The sequence below is a fragment of the Ambystoma mexicanum genome, chromosome 2p (genome assembly GCF_040938575.1).
Source record: "Ambystoma mexicanum isolate Mex_15411 chromosome 2p, UKY_AmexF1_1, whole genome shotgun sequence".
Classification (NCBI taxonomy): Eukaryota; Metazoa; Chordata; class Amphibia; order Caudata; family Ambystomatidae; genus Ambystoma; species Ambystoma mexicanum.
Window position 1 is genome coordinate 1,186,939,027 of NC_090923.1, and position 20,193 is coordinate 1,186,959,219.

A 20,193-nucleotide genomic window follows, 5' to 3' on the forward strand; every position below is an offset into this window, starting at 1 on the left:
TGGCAATTGCCACAGTTCAAGCAAGGGTATGTCCCTGGATGTTTATCTTTGGTGACTGTTTTCGTCTCACTTCTGGTTTTGACCACCATGTTCCTTAGATTATTGCTCCTTTGGTATGCAAAGACCACAGGTTGGAAAATAATTATTTTGTTCGCTCGTCACTGGTCAGAATGTTCCAATGTTTGGAAATACTTCTCTTAATATGATGACTTTGAATTGAATATTTAGAGACGAATACCATCCCGCATTTTCTGGTTATTTTGTTTTCTGTGATAGGTCTTTACGTTGTGTAATATTAGTTCTATACACTGCTTTCTCTAAATCTTCTTCTGGGTATTGTAAGGAACTCATAGTGGCAACAGTAAAGACAGACACAAGTGATCACAGTTCAAGGGTGTTTATTAAACTGTATGCAGGTTGGAAAAACACCTAATCTAAACCCAAGTCTAAGATGGGAACAAGCATCGACCATCAAATGAAAATAAGGCAATCCTTGTGGCGTTGTGTCAAATAAAAAGGGCATATACTAAGAAACCTATTACCAAACCTTAGAACTAATACAATAAGGTCGTGGGATAGTTTTCAAGAAAAGAAAGAAGTGAACTTCGAATAAGATGTCAGGATGCAGTAGCATGGGTCTCCCTTCCCCATGTTTTGAGCACGGGGTAACTTGGGATCTTGGAGCACAGTACACACTCGAGCCTTCCCAGCACAAATCGACAGCTCTGTACGAGTCTATCAGGAGCCTCCATGGCCAAGTCTCATTTCTCTGGAAAGTCTCTTGCCTTCGAGAGCCTGACATATTCAAAAACCAAAACAAAAGTTCCTTCAACAAAATTAAAGTTTGTTTCCTGGTTTTACTTAGGGTGAGGCTTCTTCATCCCTGGGTACCCCTCTTTCGGGTGCTGACCCTTGTTCCTCGTGGTGCTCGGTAATAGCTTTTCACTCCCTGGATCTCCCTCTTTCGGGCTTTAGATCCTACAACAGTTCTAATCCGTATCAGGGCCCTCAGTGGTTGTGCCTCCTGGTTCCGAGGGCCTGATAGGTTTTCAAATAACTAACACACACAACATTCTGTTCTACATATTTCTCACGGGTGATGGCTTCACCCCTGGGTCCCTCTCTTCAGGGCGCAGACCCCTCTTACTTTTCAGCCTTACTCCACCTGGTTCAATATGGCTTTTCTCCTCACTAATCTTAATGGGCCTCATTACGAGTTTGGAGGCAGCCATGTCCTTAATAAGGGCATGGCTGTCTCCAAGATCGTGTCCGGGTCCAGGTTCCCTGAATGGGGAAATACCGGGCCATGCTGAGTATGGAGGGCCCGGTATTTCCTCCTTCAGGGAACCCGGGCCTGGTCCTTCCCCATTCCCATTCGAGCCCTCATAGGGCTCAATTGGAATAGGGAGGGAGCTAACAACGGGCCCATTACGAACGGGCCCGTTGTTAGCTCCCTGGTCCCCTCGCGGGACCCGCTATGGACGTCTGGAAAAACCAGACGTCCAGAGAGGGTCCTGCGAAGGGGCCTCGTAATAGTGCAGAGTGGGTTTACCGGCGCCGTTAAACCCATTCCGCACAAGTCGTAATGAGGCCCAATGTCTTTTTAAACAGTTCTAGTGGACATCCCTCGGCCGGGTTCATGTTTGTCAACACACTGTTTCTTGGGATTTTAGACTTTGCCCCCTCTTCGTCAGCATCCCTCGTCCGGGTTCACTCTTGCCAAATTCACATTTTCTTTTGCTGTCAATGTTTCCAGGATTAACTTCCCTTCCTTTCTCTACAGTTCTTATGTCAAAGGCTTTCGACTGCACAGGAATTTTGCTTGATCTCCTGTATGACCACTTTGACCTAACTTGACGGCTCTCCTATGGCCTTCTGGTATCTGTAGTTTCACTCAGATGGGGATTGACCAGAGTCTACCCAGTTAGCACCCTCGTGATGCCGGTTCCCTCTGCAGCTGGCTTACCCTTAACACTTTTACAGTTCTTTGAACTTGGTTCAACTTGCCACTTTGGGACTTTCATTCATCCCAGCCCGGATCTTATCAGCTCTCCCCTGATACACTGGCTGTGATAAACCGCTTGGCTTTCTTCATAGCTGGAGTCAGGGCTAGTACCACGGTAGCAGGAGTTTCCCTCGCTCCCACTTATCAGCGTCGACATGCTCCATGTACCATTGACATCTGTTGCAGCACACTTTGGCTATTGTCCTAGGTCTTAGAATTCCCTCTGTGGAGGTTTCACTGAACTGCCAGGTCTGGATAGCTGTCTCGTCGTAGGTTCTGCCTTACTCTTACTGTACTCTCTTGCTCCACCTTTTGATCCCTGAAGGGAAAGCAAAGGGCCATCAGGTTGTGTGATTCTGATTAATTGCCTGACTTTGCCATGTCAGGTAAATAGCTCCCATCCATTCATTTTGTACGAGCGCTGCCTTGTCAGCCTCATCCTTTTCTCCTATCCATCTCTTCTCTTAATTTCTCTGTCTATTTCTGTTGACAAATTCAACCGCTCATTTCTTCCGGCCTTGTCTTGTATGAATTTAAAAATATCTTCCTTTCTTTTATTCTCTTTCTCTATCGTCACTACTGTAAGCGGGTGGTTCATAAATCGGATTACTGTACCCTGTTGCTGCTCTTAATTATTTTAAAGGATGCACTCCTATCTGTTCCATAGCAACACTCTTTGCTTCAGGCAAGGTAAGGGGAGCTGAGGGCTCGACGAGTTCCCTCTTATTCTGATTTAGCATCCACTCCTCAGGTGGTGGGGGCTTCTCTTTCCTCTTGATACATCTTCCAAAGTGCTAAAATTGCTAATCTTTTGTCTAATTTATTTCCTATGTACGCAGCGTGCAAGTACGTGGGCATGTGTTGCAATACCGCTCTTGACAACAATCCCACTTGTGGCCATGGCATGAACATTTTATCTGCTGTGCCCTTTACACATTTTGCACTGTGCTGTTTGTGCTTGGCCATATGTTTTGGGAGTGTCTTGCATAGGTGCATGAGAGGAGTATCCCCCATAATGACAAGTCTCAATTGACCGTCAATACTTACCAGATTGTTAAATGAACCTTTTACCTTGACTTACATTACATTTTTAACATTTTAAAACAACAAATATGAGCGAGCACCATCAATCGCTGCTCAATCCTCTTATTTCACTGCCTTATATATTCTTTTGATTGGTGCCAATCGTTTTACTAAACTTTATCTTAAATCACTTTTGTCAACTCTTTACAATTTCTATCGCTCCTCAATACTTTATTCAACAAACAACATTTAGACTAGTCAGACATTTATACATTAATAAACACTGTGATCACCTTCCCACTTATCTATGTCTCATTCATAAATACGGGGTACTTCTTCTCTCGCCTTTACTTTTGACCATGTACAGGGCTTGAGACATTACCTTACGTGGTCCCGACCTATGCTTTTTTTATTTCTCGCTACTCCCGTTGAAGTTTGAAATGTCTCCTTCTAATTCCTTTGAATTAGTACTCTTAGGCGGTCTCTCTTATCCCTACAATTATTTCCTGTTACTCAAAATTATTACAATCCCATCCCTTTTTTTCCATTCCCCTCGGTCTAGTCACCATTTGTGAATTGACTTGAAGACTTTGGTATCGACTCCTCCAATCTGACCACTTTGCCTTCTGTCCGCAGAGCGCCCGTGGAAACCGAGCAGGGATTTCTTCAAAGGGGGACCTGTCCGCAGTCTCGGTTCTTCTTGCAAGTTTATTTCTACTCAGCTGCTCTCCACAGGAAACTGCGTTCTTGCAGCTAATGGCAGAGGATGCCCGATTGTCCGAAATTCTAGAGCTGAACTAGTTTGGATCTTTAAACCATCCGCACCGCTACCACGTGAGCCTAGGGGCCTTTAAGCACGTGCATATGTAATGGATGGGATCACACAGAATAACTCCCAAGTCCAAATAACCGTACCAACTCAGGAAGATGGCAAAGTACTGTTTTGTTAGCAATTATCTAAAACATGGAGTTTACAACGAACATCGACGGACGTTCAGGTTCTCTCAGCGATCTTTTCACAAAACATAGTTTATATATCAAAAGTATGTCAGAGATGACGTCATACTACGTGACAATAATGAAAAACCTACCAAGGGTCGGGATTGTCTTAAGGGGAACATTTAAGTATATTTTCTATAGGAACTAGGATTGTGATTTGCTGCCCACTATCAGGTGGACAACATATGCCTACCTCTAAAACATGTAATCTTCAGAAACATTAGATACACAGTTTCTTATTGGTTTTCAAACTATAAGGTCCTTTGCTATATGAACTTCTACAATTGGTTGGCATGCTTGTGCCAGGTCTGGAACATTCGGTTCACTTAGCAAGCAGCACGTAAGCCCAGATCGAGGTGCAAGGAGATTGGGCATGACACTACCTCCCCATGCAATTAGCCCAGCATCTCTCATCGCCCATGCCTTCTGCCATGAAGATTGTCTTTGAACTTGGCCTTGCAAAGTATCCTTGTCTTTAGAATACATGTGAGTGAGATAACTCACTATCGTGTTCTGGGACTCCAAGTTTAAACTCTATTTTCATCCTTGGCTCACGTGAGAGGAGACCACGATTTGGTCCATTTTGCAGGTTTTAAATGCTATTAAACTTGGAACTCTGGGTGTTCTTTCTTTGCACAATAACAAGGGACGATTCATTCTTCACACGTTCACTCCTTTCCCGAATAAATAGCTGACCTTGGTTGCTTCAGCCTTGACTTCAGGCCAGACAACCTTGTATGCAGCTCCACAATTCTGCTTATTATTGCTGCAATACAGTTTTCCCTTCTCACTTCATGGGTCCTGGCTTACTAAATTCATGATACCGATGTCCAGCTTCAACACAATGGTGCCTTTGCCTGCGCCCTATTCACTACGTATAGCCAGCTTCTATGATGACTTAGTTTACCTTGCATTTCAGCACCTGTACAATTATTGAACAGTTGATTTTCTGCTGCATTTTGTGCACGTGTAATCTCCTTTTCATATTTAAAAGTTCACTTGACTCTTTACTTTGTCATTAGTCTCTTCAAGATCTATACATCTTCTTCAGCCAATATCTTGGAACATTGTACATACTCTTTTGTGATGTCACTAACTTCTTTTCTTTGCTCTTTCTCATATTCCTTCAGGGAGTTCCTCCCTTAGGTTTTCATCACTCCAGGGATACATTCCGTAGGGTTGTCTCAATGGGTATCTTCCTTCGAACACACGCTGTGGTATTGGCATAAGTGCTGGTGTCAAACACGGCACAATCTCAGGTCTCCAACATATGGGAGGAAGGGCAGGGTTTCCTGCAGAGGCATGCATCTGCTCCTCTACACAGGCTTGAGTTACAAGGGTGTATGCAGACTAGTAGAGCCTGCCCTGTGGTACGGGGTAGCATTAGGCATTTATAGACAAGACATTATTACATGTTATGTTATGTAACCATAGCAGTAAGGAGAAGAGTCACAAACCGTTAAGGCCGCACCAGGGGTGTTGGGGCCCCTACGGTAGAGCAAAGCAACGTGGTGATTGTGAGGTGGAGCGTTAGTCCCAATGCAAAGTGAAGGATTTGTTGTACTCCGGTGGGGTTGCAATAACTGGGGTGCTTAGCCACAACAGTGTCGCACGGCATGGTGGGCCACAGTCAAAAGGGTCTGGTGGCGTGACCACATTAGATTGCTGGAAAATGCTGAAGAGTCGTATGGCAGCAGGCAAGAGGCAGTGGAAGTGGGGCGTGCAGGGGCATTGCACACCTTACCTGGTGTAGTTCAAGGCAGGACTAGAGGCTCACGGGCAATAGCGTCCAGGTCCAAGGGACAGCAACTGTCTTCTGAGGGGAGTAGACAGTGATGACAGAAACAAGCTGAGATGTTTCTAGCAGGCACTCTGGTGCAAATGTGGAGCATCTGCTGGGCCAGACAGGGAGATGAAACATTAGTCCTTAAACAGCAGTCTTTAGTGGGGTCGGCATCACCTGCTGGCTCCAGAAAGGAAGGAGAAGAAAAATCAATACCGGCCAATGAATAGCGGGCAGAGGTGGGACATCGAAGTAATTCCTCCAACCACGTAAATCCGTGGACTACAATTTCCATAAACACTCAAGTACTGGGGTGAGGAAGAGGAAGAGAAAGGAATTGATACTGAACGGCAAGTGTGGTGAACGTGCTAGTCATTGGATGGAAACACCTGCACGCGGGACCTTTAGGAATGGTCACATCGCTGATAGAAGGAGCTCAGCAGAAGATGTGATTGCTCCAGGGAAGGCGGGCAGAGGCTGGAGGCACGAGCCTGGGCACAAAAGCTGGAGGTGCGAGTCGGTATGGCGAAGTGAAGAGGCTCGCCGGCAAAGATGAAGGAATGAAGCATGGTGTGAGTGAGGCAGGCCGTGGAGATGTCAGGAACCGCAAGAAGGTCCCTGGCCATCTGGCAACTAAGAGAAGCAGCACTGTCCTTACAGGGAGCCACAGAGAAGCCAGCGTGTAGGAAATGAGCTGTTAGAGAGCCTGGAGAGATGTCAGAGCCGTGCAGAATGGCGAGCCGGCGGCAAAGGTATGCAGCGTGAGCATGAGGACGTCTGGAAACGCTGCAAACTACCAGTGAGTCTGCTAAAGCAAAGTGGGGGCCCTGGGGCGTATCAGGCAACCGCACCAAAGAGAATTAGAACGTTGGGAAGATACAAAAGTGAAACGGCAGAAGATTTTGAACATTGTGCGAATGCGGAAAAGCAGAAGTATGAATTGTTTATCAAGTAGATATACCAAGGCAACAAGAAGGGTATATGGGACTTGAATAGTAAAGAGAAACAGTAAGGCATTTGAGAGTGCAAAGAGAAGTCCTGGCAGGAGAGTACACCAGGCATTTGAGAGTGCAAAGAGAAGTCCTGGCAGGAGAGTACACCAGGCGGTTGGAAGTTCATAAAGTGTCCTGGCAAGGAAGTATACAGGGCAAATTGCAAACCTACAGGGAGTGTTAAACAAAGACAGTGTTTGTGTTGAAAGAATGAACTTTTGTTACAAGAGAACTTGCTAGACTAAACTGTGTTTATATAACAAGATTGTTGTGGGTCAAGGAAGGCATAAAGAACAGTCAGTCCTAGAGACATTTGTGATACCTGTGAAGAATCCATGGGAAGAGAAACACCCTCTGGAATTAAGGTATTTTCCATTCTGGAGAACATTTACATTAAAGCCATTCTGATTTTATTTTGAGAACACTACAAATATCCATGTCACTTTGTTATTTTGTTTTAGTGTTAGGGTCAGGATAGAAGGTTTTGGAGACAAGGATGGCTTTTTGATGTATGACATTCTGACAAAGACAGATCCTTAGTTTTTGGTTTCAAGGTAGGGAATCTCCTCTTTAGAATAGGGTCAGATAGGCATTTTCCCAACCCCTTTAATTTGAATAAAAGTCTATAACCAAAAACATGACAACTTTGTGTCTGGCTTTCATTTGTGACCCCTCACAGAAGTAGAGGAGTGGGTGGATCAGAAGGGAATCCAGATGTTTACAGAAAAGAAGGAAGAGGCAGCTTGTAAAAAGAGCATGGAAGGAACATATTGTGATGAGTGAGAGAAGGGAAACACCTTGCAGATAGAAGCAAGGTGAACCTGTAGGGAAGCCAGAGAAGGAAACCAGGAAGACAATAAGACCACTAGACAGAGTCAGTATTAGAGAGACCACAGATTGGAATCTATGGGAGTGGTGGCTAGGAAAGAGAACACCAGACAGGGAGAACATTTCAAGAGTGTAACGCTCACCTGGTAGCGATGGGGATGTCACTTAGCCTGTTCTGACCTCTTACGACCTCGAACCCTTCCCTGGAGTCTACTCGACTGGAGACTGGGCCTGAAACAAAGGATTGGTAGAGTTTAACTCCCGATTGTCTCTGTGTGCTTGAATCTCTTCTTCCCCGGGGTCCAACCCTTCCCTTTGATCCACAGCTCACCTTGTTTTCTTGGAAAGTGTGTTCTCCGTCCTGCTTTCAGCGCAGGGGCGCGTTGCTTGATGCGGGCTCATTGCTGCCTAGTTACTTCACTGGCAAGAGTAAGAGTCCGACAAGTAAGTATAATGAGTCTTTTGAACAGTTCTCTAACTTCGTTCCTTTCCTTCCTTAGATGATGGCCGGCGTCCGGGGATGGTGACGTGCTGCTGAGATGAGTAGCGCTGAAGGTGAGTGAGAGCGCGATGTGCGATGCGACCCTTTCATATTTGTATTGAACTGAGTTCTTTTTCTGTGTCTTTTAGGTGCCGCAACGTTTTCAGCGTGGATGCCGGTTATGAAGAAGAAATGCGGTGAGTAAGCGCGGTATGCGGTGCCTCTAGATGTTTCCACGCTAGTGTCTTTTCCCTCTTGCAGATGGATGAGAAGTTCTGGAGGCAGAGTTCCCCCAGAGCGGCTGGGATTCAGGTAAGCGTTTGAAGCTCGAACAGTCTTTAAAAATAAGCGAAGATTTGCTGAATGCTTACTAATGCCTTTTTTCTGTTCTTTTCCCTTTTCCTTAGGAAGCGGCGTGCCGGGATGGGAATGACACCGCCGAAGATGCCCGCAGAACAGAAGAAGCTATGAATGATGGGCAGAAGCGCCGCAAGGTAAGGCTGTTCCTAACGGTGTTCTTGTTCTTGCAGGAGCTGAGCGGAGAAGAAAGATGCAGGCCTACTGGAGACCGATCCGAAAACACGGTGAGTGTCACACTGCAGGTGCAGAAAAGACAAAGCATGTTTCTCAGCCTGGGCGTGGCTTAAATAGTCTCTGGGTATCCCAGGTGTCTCTGGGCTGAACCACACCCAAAAGACTAGACTGCACATGCAGTTCTGGGAACCGAAATATGTGGGGGCATCCATCTTGTCCCCATCAATGCACTACAAGTCCAATCCCCAATGTTATCCTGTGGGAGTGAGTCTGGTACCACAAGCGCCAAGTCTGACTCCAAGTGGGTCTTTGGAGGGATCGAGAGGCCCTTGAGGGCCATGTAGGTGATCGTGGCCTGGCTCCAGCCTGACATCTTGGAGGGCTGGGGACATGAGGGGCAGGAATCATGCCAAAGGGTACAAGAAGACTGCCCAAAAGAGAAAGGAAATGCTAGACCCGGAAAGTGAGACCAGTTATTAGAAGAGTGACAGAGACCAGCACAGGGAGATTCCTGAGGACCACGTTGATTCAGGTAAAAGTGTAGTAGTGGGAGGAGTTTTGAAAAAGTGACACTATGCTGGGGGATAGGTAGGAGTGGGTAGGGAGAGGAAATGGTAATAAAAAGGTAGACTTGGGAAGAAACCTAGGAAGTAGAACGAGTAGATTAGGAGATGGTCCCTGTTTCTTCATCAAACGGGACCAGGGTCAGTGAGACCTCCCGGCAAGCAAGACCTTGTGTCACGGGCACGGGAGATAACCTGTGAGGTGTACACCATAAACTTCCACACTTACCTGCATGGGGTTTATACCCCGGATGGAGCCTGCGCCTCTGGGGATATTGAGGACTCAAATGAAGACAACAGCAGATGCAAGAGCCACATTGAGGCAGCCAGAATGTGGGAGGCTCTCAAACCAAGGGTGCTGCAATTTTGGATGCCGTATGCAGGTGTGCGGACCGACGTTGCTCATTTGCGAATGCGCTTTATGGAGAGCATTCTCCATTATCTCACCAATGCCAATAGAAAAGGCAAGCCTCATTCCCAGTATGGCAGGGGATTTAAACCCTTCCCAACAAACCAAACATTTTCTAAACACACTCTGTACAGGCTGTGTGGCTTCACTCCTGCTTGCTTCCAGTAAACTGCCTGCAACCCAATTTTCCTATCCTTCTCTCCCATGCCTGCCTATCTTTCCTTGCAGGTATCTCTGTCTCCCTGCCTGCTTTCTGCCCTCTTGTCAGTCAGACCTGTTGCACTTCCTTCTACCTCTATCTCCTGCGTCCTTTCCTGCCAGTTGCCTTCTGGCCTATCGTTCCTATCAGACCTTCTAGGTGCCTCCTGTTTACTTGGCTCCCATTCTATCAGTCTGCTGTGGGCCTTCAGTGCCAGTTACCTCCTTGTCTTTAGGCCCCGTATTGTCGCTCTGCATCTTGTGGCTTTCCCCTACCAATGGAATATCTTGGAGATACTATCTACTACGAGCTAAACTATCGCGCCGCAGCTCACCTCTACAGCACCTTGTCCCTGCACCATGTAAATCCTGGGGAAGCTGTCCAGTGCAGGGAGCTGCGGACGCGTTGAGGCTGGTTGTTGTTACAAGCATAACCATTCTGGACACCCTGGAAATCAGAAGGAGCACTGCTCCGCTCGTTCAACTACCGAGCCATTTTCTAAGAACAGGTACGCAAGAGAGGTGGGACGCAGAGTTTGAAATCATGGGACAAGGCAGTGCAAGAGCCCTAGGTCTGACACACCGCCCAAACACCAGTCTACCAGTGCGCAAAGAAACCATGCGAGAGGACTGATTGTTGGACAGAAAGATAGCCTGAGGGGGAATGCCACCATCCCAACGAGTACAGGAGGACAAGCGAGAAAAACCTCCTTGACAGACTTGATAGAAGTTTACTGAGAGCATTTTTGAACTTGGTACTTTTTGATAGCTTGTATTTTGGATTTGCATTGAACTTTGGGGCTTGACATTTGTTCTGTGAAACCCTGTTGGCATAAAGAGGGGAAGGCCTGTGCCTTTAGTTACTTAGAATAACAAACCCAAAACCCAAAACCTCCCATTGCGAATGGATTTGTGAACTTCAAGACACCTTATCATCCAGGCCAACTTTTTATTACATTTGCCCGTCATTACGTGGACACTTGCAGCATTTGAGTTGAAAAGCACTCCATGGTTTGGATGAGCAAGATTGTAAATAAAACTTCTAAACTTATCTTTAGTTGTCAGTTTCTGGTGGCACAGATGACAAGATGGCAACTCCACAGTCCATTAAGTGGGACATTGCCACAATGACTACAACAATGGCATGATTGGCCTGATTGGGTACTTCAGGATGTAAGGAAATCATGGAGGCAATAGTAAAGACAGACACAAGTGATCACAGTTCAAGGGTGTTTATTAAACTGTATATGCAGGTTGGAAAATTGTTAGGATTAAGGGCTGGAGCAAGAAAAGTGTGTGTAAAAACACATAGAAAATGGAAAGCTGGAGTAAAAACTACAACGCCCAGCAGCACTTGGGAAGGGTGTAGTCCTAGCCGTGCGCCCGTTGGAACAGCTGGGAACAATTAGCAAAGTGCCCGTTGGAAGAGCTGTGAACAATTAGCAAAAGCAATAAATGGGCAAGCGGCATATGGCAGGTGTGGCTTATTTTGGTTCGACAGCAGGCGAAGTAGGAGACGGGCGTGTCAGGACTTCGAAGATGGAGCGGCTTCCGAACGATTTATGAGGGAGTTCGGACGAAGATGCAGTGATCGCGAGTGGACAGCGAACACAGTGATTGTTGCGTCCGGGACGGCTCTCAAGCCTCCCGGACATGAGATAAGTACTGAGCAACTGTGTGAACATATTGGGCGGCGGCGGGCGGAGTTTCCTTTGCTGTCAGTTACGGGTGGATTACTGTGGTGTTCGGGACAACTTGCGGGTCTCCCAGACTTCAGATAAGTGTTCCCAGAGTTCGTTAGGAACTCGCATCTTCTTTTTTCAATTACAGATAATGGTGGACTTATTGCACAGCATTTCACATGTTCAGGTCTAAGTGCGGGTTGGACTTTATACCCGTGTAGAACACGGAAGGACTCTGCTGGAGGTGTAGGGAACTCTCTGCATTCCAAAATGTTATCAAGTCCACATTGCATGTCATGTTGTATGTTCATTTCTTATACGTGCCTGATGGCCATGTGTCCTTGTCTATCATTGTGATCAATGTGAGTTCAACCAGTTACATGTTGATATGAGACTAATACTGTCAGTCTGGCATCCTAGAAGCAGATATACAGAATAAGGTGTATGTAGTCTTATGTTGCTAGTACCTGGTGGTTTGACACGTATTAAGGTTGTCAAGCCTTAGGGAGAGATATGCATCGTTTGATATGAATGCTACAAGTACAGAGTGTTATGCTTAGTGTGATATGAATACTATAGTTAAAGAGTGTTACAGGTAGAGACAGGTATGGTGTCTTCCCTGGTGTTTCCCCTCGTCCTATCCACCTTAGGTGTTCCCTCAATCTCTTTCCGGTGTTCCTAAACTCCCCTTCCCATCCACAACCTCTCCCTAACTCCTCTTCCCCCCACTGGCTGCCACGTGGTGTCCTGTTTATACTATCAGGCGCCTGTGCCAACCATGGGTGGAGGATCGCCTTACATTTGGCTTCTGTGGTTCGGGAAAGGGTGTTGAATACCTTTCCCTTTGCATTGACAAAAATGCCTGATCTAAACCTAAATCTAAGATGAGAGCAAGCTACGACCATCAGATAATAATAAGGCAGTCCTATTGGCGTCTTGTCAAATAAAAGGGCATATACTAAAAAAAAACTATTGCCAATCCTTACAACTAAATACAAAAAGAGTGTGGGATAATGTTCATAAGAAAGAAAGAAGTGCTCACAAATGATAAGTCAGTATGTGGTAGCCGGGGGTCTCCCTTCCCCACGTTTTGAACATGGGACAAGGTGGGACTCCTGAGCACAACACGCTCTCGAGCTTTCCCAGCACGAGACAACAGTTCCATTCTCATCTATCAGGACCTTCGGTGGTTAAGTCTTTTTTCTGCAAAAAGTCTCTTGCCTCCGAGGACCTGATGTGTTCAAAATTAACAAACAAAATGTTTCTTTCCACTGTATGCTGGGTGATGAATGTGCACCACTGGATCCCCCTCTTACAGGCTCAGATCCACAAAATGTTCCTCGCAATATCAGGACCTTCAGGGTTTAGATCTCTTCCTTTCGAGGGCCTGATATGCTCAAAATTATAAACAAAAGTTCCATTCTGATTATACTTGGGTGATAATTCTTCACCCCTGGTTCCCCCTCTTCCAGGCTCAGACCCCTCTTGAATATCAGCCTCTCTCTGTCAGGTTGACTGTGACTTGTATCCAAAGGATTTCTCACTTGCATTCCCATGTCAGAGGTGGATCCCCCTCTTCAGTGCTCAGACCCTTCTCAAATGTTTGCCTCCCTCCGTCGGGTTCACTACGGCTTTTCACAAAAACACTTGCATCTGTCAGATGTCTTAATGTCAAAGCACTGGGGACATCCTTGCGTCGGGTTCAATGGTTTGTCCGTCAAAGACTTTCGACTGTACAGAGGATTTTGCTAGACCCCTGTATGACCACTTTGACCATTTCCTTGCGGCTCTCCCAAGGCTTCTGGTATCGGTAGTAACTAGTAACAAATGCGGGATAAACCAGAGTCTCTCGAGTGAGCACCCATGCGGTGCTGGGACCCTTTGCAGCTGGTTTTCCCCTTAATGTTAACAGTTCTTTGAACCTCTCTTAATTTAACACTTTGTGACTTTCATTCAACACAGTTTCGTTTCTTATCGGCTCTCCCCTCGACTCACCGGCTGTGATGAACCGCTTGGCTGTCTTGTATCTGAAGTCAAGGACGGTTCCACGGTAGCAGGCATCTCTCTCTTTCCTGCTTATCAGTGTAGGCATGCTCCGTGTACCATTGACATCTGCTGCAACAATCGATGGCTATTGTTTGCTGCCTTACGATTCCTTTGTGTGGAGGCTTCGTGGTTCGGGGTAGGAAAGGGCAAAGTTGCTTCTCTCCTTCTCACCCTCTCAATTCTCGCCACCTTTCTCCTCCTCTTGAACTTCTGTGTTTGGATAGCTGTCTTGTTGTGCGGTCTGCCTTGCTCGTATTTTGCTCACATACTCCACCTTTTATCCCTGTGGGGAAAGGAAAGGGCCATCAGGTGTGGGTGATTCTGGTCAATTGCCTGACTTTGCCTGATGCTTGTATTGGGACATGTCAAGTAAACGGCTTTGGTGTTAGTCAGTTGTCTTTCGTGGTGTGCGCAAGTGTTTGCATCAGAAAAGGGGGGTAGAGTTTCTGAGTATAAAAGGTGTTGTGAGGATTTATAATAGGGGGACGGTGTTTGGTTAAATCATACTGGGAATACGTGAAATAATAATTAGAGGGACAGGGAGAAGAAGGACTGGGTCTATCCATGTATGCAACAGAAAAACAGGGATCCTGGCAGACAAAGTTTCCCACGGCACTGTGGCTTGGGTTCCTAAAGGGCTTATCATAGGCGGTTTGTTGGATTTAGATAAGGGAGATTCCTTGGAAGGAAGAAGGGTAGATCTGGAACAGCCCCCAAAAGCTTCAAGGACTTCGTCCTCCTCACCCTGTATAATACTGTGTCTCCCTGGGGGCATTCCCCTGGGCATAACCCTAGGTTCCCCTTCCCAGGTGATCCTCCCTCGTTCGTCTACTCCTAGGGTTGGGATCTGAGATTGCCAGTTCTTCGCTGGACACATGAATAAGGGATTCCCGGGATCTACTTGGGAGAGTACCTAACAAAGAGAACTGGAGGTTGGTTAAACGCGCCAATCACATGCTTTAAATTCTTTCTTGTTTCAAAAAATCTTTGAGCGAAGTAGGTTCATTCCAAGTTTTTATTTTGATTTGAAATCATGCACCAGCCGGCACGTGTTTCGACCCTCCGGGTCGTTATCAAGGCTGTACATATATAAATAATAGTATAGGCAAATAAACGCAAAGCATTGCAGCAGAGACGATTGGAATGTATGCGAAGTGATGAAAACATCAGATTTAAGCAATAAATGAATCACAAAATAAAATGTAAACCAAATAAAATAGAAAACGTACATCACACCGTTGGTAAAAATAAGGATAAGAGAGCAAATTGGTCGTACAGATAAATTGAAAACCATACCATGGTTCAGATGGATGTTGGTTGGCATCATGGGAATTGTAGTAGCCATAGAAAGAAAACAGCAACATAGCATTGAGAGTGCAAAATACAATTGGATACATCGAGCAAAGAGTAATAGGTAACAGTTGCTTTGTAATACCATGCATATGGAAAAATCTCATCGGCATAGAGTAAATGCGAGTAAGGTTATATTAAAAGTAGTGAATAAACCGACAAATGTATAGACTATAAGTTTGTAGACTAATGTATGCGAGTGGATAAAACACCTAAAATGTGGTGGGGTAAGACAATATAAATTACCCTAATGGAAACAGAATTCCACACCAGCGTGTGTTTAAGTGGCACCCAAAAAGTCCATAACAGCACGGAAATGTGTAGGTTAAGTAAGTAGCAGCTGTGTATCAGCTAGAGCATAAAGTGTGGTATCTAAGTAAAAGAAATGACATACCGTTTGTCTTAGTGACCAAAAAATGCCACTGATGGCATATAGGCAGAGTCAAAGCAAAAGTGCTAGCAACCTATATGGGAATAAACGTGAAGTGAGCTTGCTAATGATAACAAGAATGCCAGGAGATGTAAAAAAGGGGCACAGAAAACGTGCGGTCATTGAATAGTTAAGGCAAAAGCAAGGTATTGAGCGGTATTAAGTAGTACTGACCTGTCATAAGCTTCAGATGCTATTGAGACAAGTACCGGAGCCAAATCCCCATCCAAATGTCATGTAAGGAGCGCCGCGAATGTGCGGAAAACATAAGGAAATGGCTGCGAGCTTAGCTATGACGCGGGGCGCCGATACGATAATGCGTGTGACGTCATGCGCCAAAGATGCACATGACGTCAGACGCACGTTAGTAAACAAATGACGTCACGCGCTCGATCGCGAGTGCGTCCGAATGAAGGTTGATTCAAAACTGATAATGGATGTAGTGCACAGGTTAAAGGATAACATGATGCGCCATGTACAATGAGAATATTGAAATATTCTCGAGTAAGAAATTAATTGGTATAGAAATAAGTGCCAATCTGTATATGGGACGAATAAAGTATTAGTCTAATTGCTGTATGTTGTGTGATGTTCCCATATGGACATGGACAAGTTTACAGTGAATGGTTATTAGCAGGTAACACTAATATTGGTAATTTAGAATAGAAATGCTGTTGCATTCTATGCATGAAGGTAGCAGAGAGAGGCCATGATAAGTGTGCAGTAGCATAACCTAATTGTAGGTTGACAGCATATGTATCAAAACAGATTTGATATTAGTTATCATCATATTAGAAAGCTAAATCGATAGCAGAAATTAAGGACAATATGTTGACATTGATGATAACAAGAAATAAACGCAAAATTGGTTATAGGAATACATGCATTTCATGTCTGTGTTAAGGCCTGTATAGGTACAGCGGAAATGACAAATTAGCTTTGATTCTAATTGTCTGAGTTTAAGGCATGTATTGCCACCTCGTTTGCCACATTTCACTCTGCTCAAACCTATGAAGCGAATATCCGCTTTATTATCCATTTGTTGTTGGGTTTGCCAGTGCATTGCCAGGGGCAAATTGGTATCTTGTTTGGTAAGACTTGAAAAATGCTCTGTAATGCGTGTGCGCAATTGTCTTATAGTGCTACCTATGTATAGTTTGTGACAGACACATAATTGCATATACAACAGATTAAGATTTGCAATTAATTAAATCTTTAATTTGGATATGTATCCCACTAATATCTGCAAACTTTTGACAATTATGAAGTGCAAATTGGCATTGGTTACAGTTGCCACATTTGTCGAAACCAACAGGCTGTTTCAACCATTGTAAAGTCATTGGGGTGTCTTTGGGATTAAAGAAAGAAGGACTAAGTTGGTTCCTAAGTGTATTGGCTTTAGTAAAGGTGAACTTGGGCCTTTCGATGATATAAGGGGCAAAATCTTTGTCCAAATGCAATAGGTGCCAATGTTTAGAGCGAGTTTATAAAGGGTAGATGAGTCTTTTGAGAACTGAGTAATGATTGAAATAGGTCTCTTTGAAAGGGTGGATGAGTCTTTTGAGAACTGAGTAATGATTGAAATAGGTCTCTTTGAAAGTCTAACTTCACCCGTAACCATGTCCAAACACTGCATTCTTTATGCCAGGTGGCTGTCTCGAATATAAAAGAATGCCTAGCTTTTTTTCGGAAGCCATTTTCCACAGGATTGGCCTTCACCTCTTCACAGGAATGGCCAATGTGTTGGTGTTTCATGACCACATCTTCATGTTCAGGGCAACAAAAATCAAACATAACGCTATCCTGGACAAGGTTCTATGCAAAATGAAGCAGCATTCCTCAAAGTTCTATTACGGTACATGCCATTTTGGATGTCTAGAGATAGAATACTTGGGACACGTGGTGTCCAAGGGTGGTGTCCGTTCCAAGAAAGGACTGCCCTAAACTGTAAATCAAGCACTCTCACTAGAGATCAATGAGCAAGTGCTATCCTTTTTTGGGCTTGTAAGAGTTCTACCAAGTTTTAGAATGAACTTCGTCAAGTGAAAGAGTCAATGAGGAGGGTTTTGAAAAAGGACTTTTCCTCTGCAGCGAAGGGCAAAGGACAATATTTGATTAAATCAAATGTTTACTCACTGCATGAACTCTCGTGAGGCTGTTCTAACTGTTAGGAAAAATTTCCATTCATGTGTAAATGTTCCCTCCAGTTGTTGTGGTTGTCTGACCATCCTAGCCTGACTTTTTCCAGTGGAGCCCAGTCTTCTGCTGTACTCCGCTGGGCTTTGCTCATTTTGTTATGGGGAAACTAACATGCCCTTAAGACTGTCAGTACTGGGAACTTTGTTTCCCTTAGTCTTTCATTTTGTTGCTATTTTTTATCAACATTTTATCAGTGCACAACGTACCTTTCATTTGGAAGGTTCTAGACACCTTCAAAGGATTCTTCAGGTGAATGTAGAAATGTGCCTTGGACAGAGCTGGTGGCAGCTGTTACTTTTCATGTATTTGTAACCCTTTTCTATGGTCCATACCGCATTTACCGCGTTTGGCCCAGGACAGTGGCCAGTGCCTAAAATGGCCATGCCACAAGGTCCTTTGTTCTGTCCCTTGGCCATCTTGTCCCTTTGCCTTCCCCAGGTTGAGCAGACCTGGGAAATTTCTTATTTGGTCATGCAGACCCCCATGCAAACCGAAGCGTTCGTGGGCTTCGACATGCTATGTGTGTGTGCGCCCAGGATGTGTACTGGACTGTCTAGTTTCAGTACAAATCCTGGGTGCCAGGATGTCTGGTGTGCTGAGAATGACTGGGACCAATGTGGTCCACGATAGGTCCACGTCTGGGATCGCTGTATTTGAGCAGATCTCTCATTGAGACCTGTTCGTTTTGGCGCGAAGGAGATTATGAATAAGAGAAGGCATCTTACACACATTCCAGGTCGATCTCTTGAGTTCACACAGAACTTAGGAAAGGAGCCAAGTATCGTGAAGCCAAAAAGCAGAGCCGAGCAACCACTGGTGACCCGCTGGAAGGTTTGGCACCCTCAGCCCGCTGTCGTCCCATTGGACCACCTGTTTCTGATCTAACCTATAAGGTCTGCAAAGGCGCTTCGACCCATTGGAATAGTGGGACTAACTATTCTCAGCACCTCCAACATAACCTGTAAGCAAGCCTTTTCGGATGTGTTCCTGGACCACCCAGTGAACTGTCCAGCTTGCACAGGGCCTTTGCCATGCAACCACTGTCATCTCGAGTTGACACTTGAGCATTTGGAGACTGTAACCTCTGGTTATAAGACACTCTCCCACCGAGTTTCGTACACCTAGCATGCCTAGGTCTGGAATTGGGAGAGTACACCTGAATCCGAGTATACCCAGTCACTGTGTCGCCCAGCTGTGGTGACGAACTTTGTGGGTGCCTTGCTGCTGTGTCCCCCTGTGCCATTAGACTTGCTGCAGCGGAATTGGCCTGATCTCTCTATCAGGAGTGGAGAAATCACCACTCTCCCACCACAGAATCATCCATGGAATGCAGCCCCTAAAAGCTGCAGAGCCACACAACTGCAGGATTTGAACCTGCAACTGAAGCGGACTCGACTGCCGAAGTTTGGTCTGGAGTGCCCTGAGGGTCGGTGAGTACTTGCAACCCTTACTGGTGGCCCCTGGCGCATCCATCCATTTTTACGCACGAGTGTCCCCTGAGGGCCACTCTTCTTTATCGAGGTAGCCTCTGCGAACGAGCTATTCCCAACTCTTGGATCCTGTTCTGCCTTCTTGGGGAGACCCTCCTTGAATAGTGGGAACTTATTTTTCACTGCCTCACCCACCTTCCTCAGTCGCTACAGCTCCTGCAAGAGACCCGGTTTTGGCTCCACCGCACAATCGCGTGCACCAGCACCTAAAGTGTCAGGAAATCAGGAACTAGATGCTCCTCTTCAAAATCATTCCGTTACTCTAAACGTAAACTTTTGGCTCGTCCAGGCACTGCTAAGCTGACTTCGCCTAAGTCTGTATGTAAACGCAACGTTTCCCCACACTTTCGCTCATTCAGACGTTGTTGGGGCTTGGCGTGCAAACGTTGGTTGCCAGGTTACCTACGTGCTGAGCTACGACGTTCACAGCGTCCTGTTGAACGATCACATGGCATTCTATAAAGCTCTGCCCATGACTACCGAACGCCGCTTCTGATTTTGTTTGGAGCTCCCTTGTATCACGGACTATTCGCTCATGTGTATTTTGACCCTTTTTCTGCTGATCGGATTGTTTTTCACATTTTCCCTTGGCTTCGTCGAACTATGATACCTTGTTTACCTTAACTACGGAACGCTACAACCACTTGCATTTTCTCTACGTTTTGCTGTGTGCTATCTTGGAACTTGCCTGACACCTGCCTGACACCTGGGTTTCAACGGCTTCAGGAATCCTCTTTGCCCAGCTGTTTGCTCACGGAACTTTGCTTCTTCACGAACCTTTCTACGCCGGATTGGATCTGACTTGGGGAACTTACACTCTAACTGTTGTTCTGTGGACTAGAGACTTTCTTACACACATTAGGCGTCCGCGTGCCGGCGGGTACAGGTATAGGTTGGATTGTTCTCTTCTCTGGATTTATTTCTTCATGGACCATTGGTTTTCATCGAACTACGTCTCACCACATCACTGGCTTCTGGGACCGAGAGGGTAAGCTCATGGGCTGTTCTGCAATTTACAAGTATTATCCTTTTTTCTACTACAATCATCTAAAGTTCCTCTCTTGTGTTATCTTTGCTACTGGATTACGCCACAAACTTGCCTGAAATCCCACAGCCAGAGGTTTTTCCTTTACGTGAGTTAGTGAAACCTTTTTCTGAAGGAATTGCCTAATATTTATCCT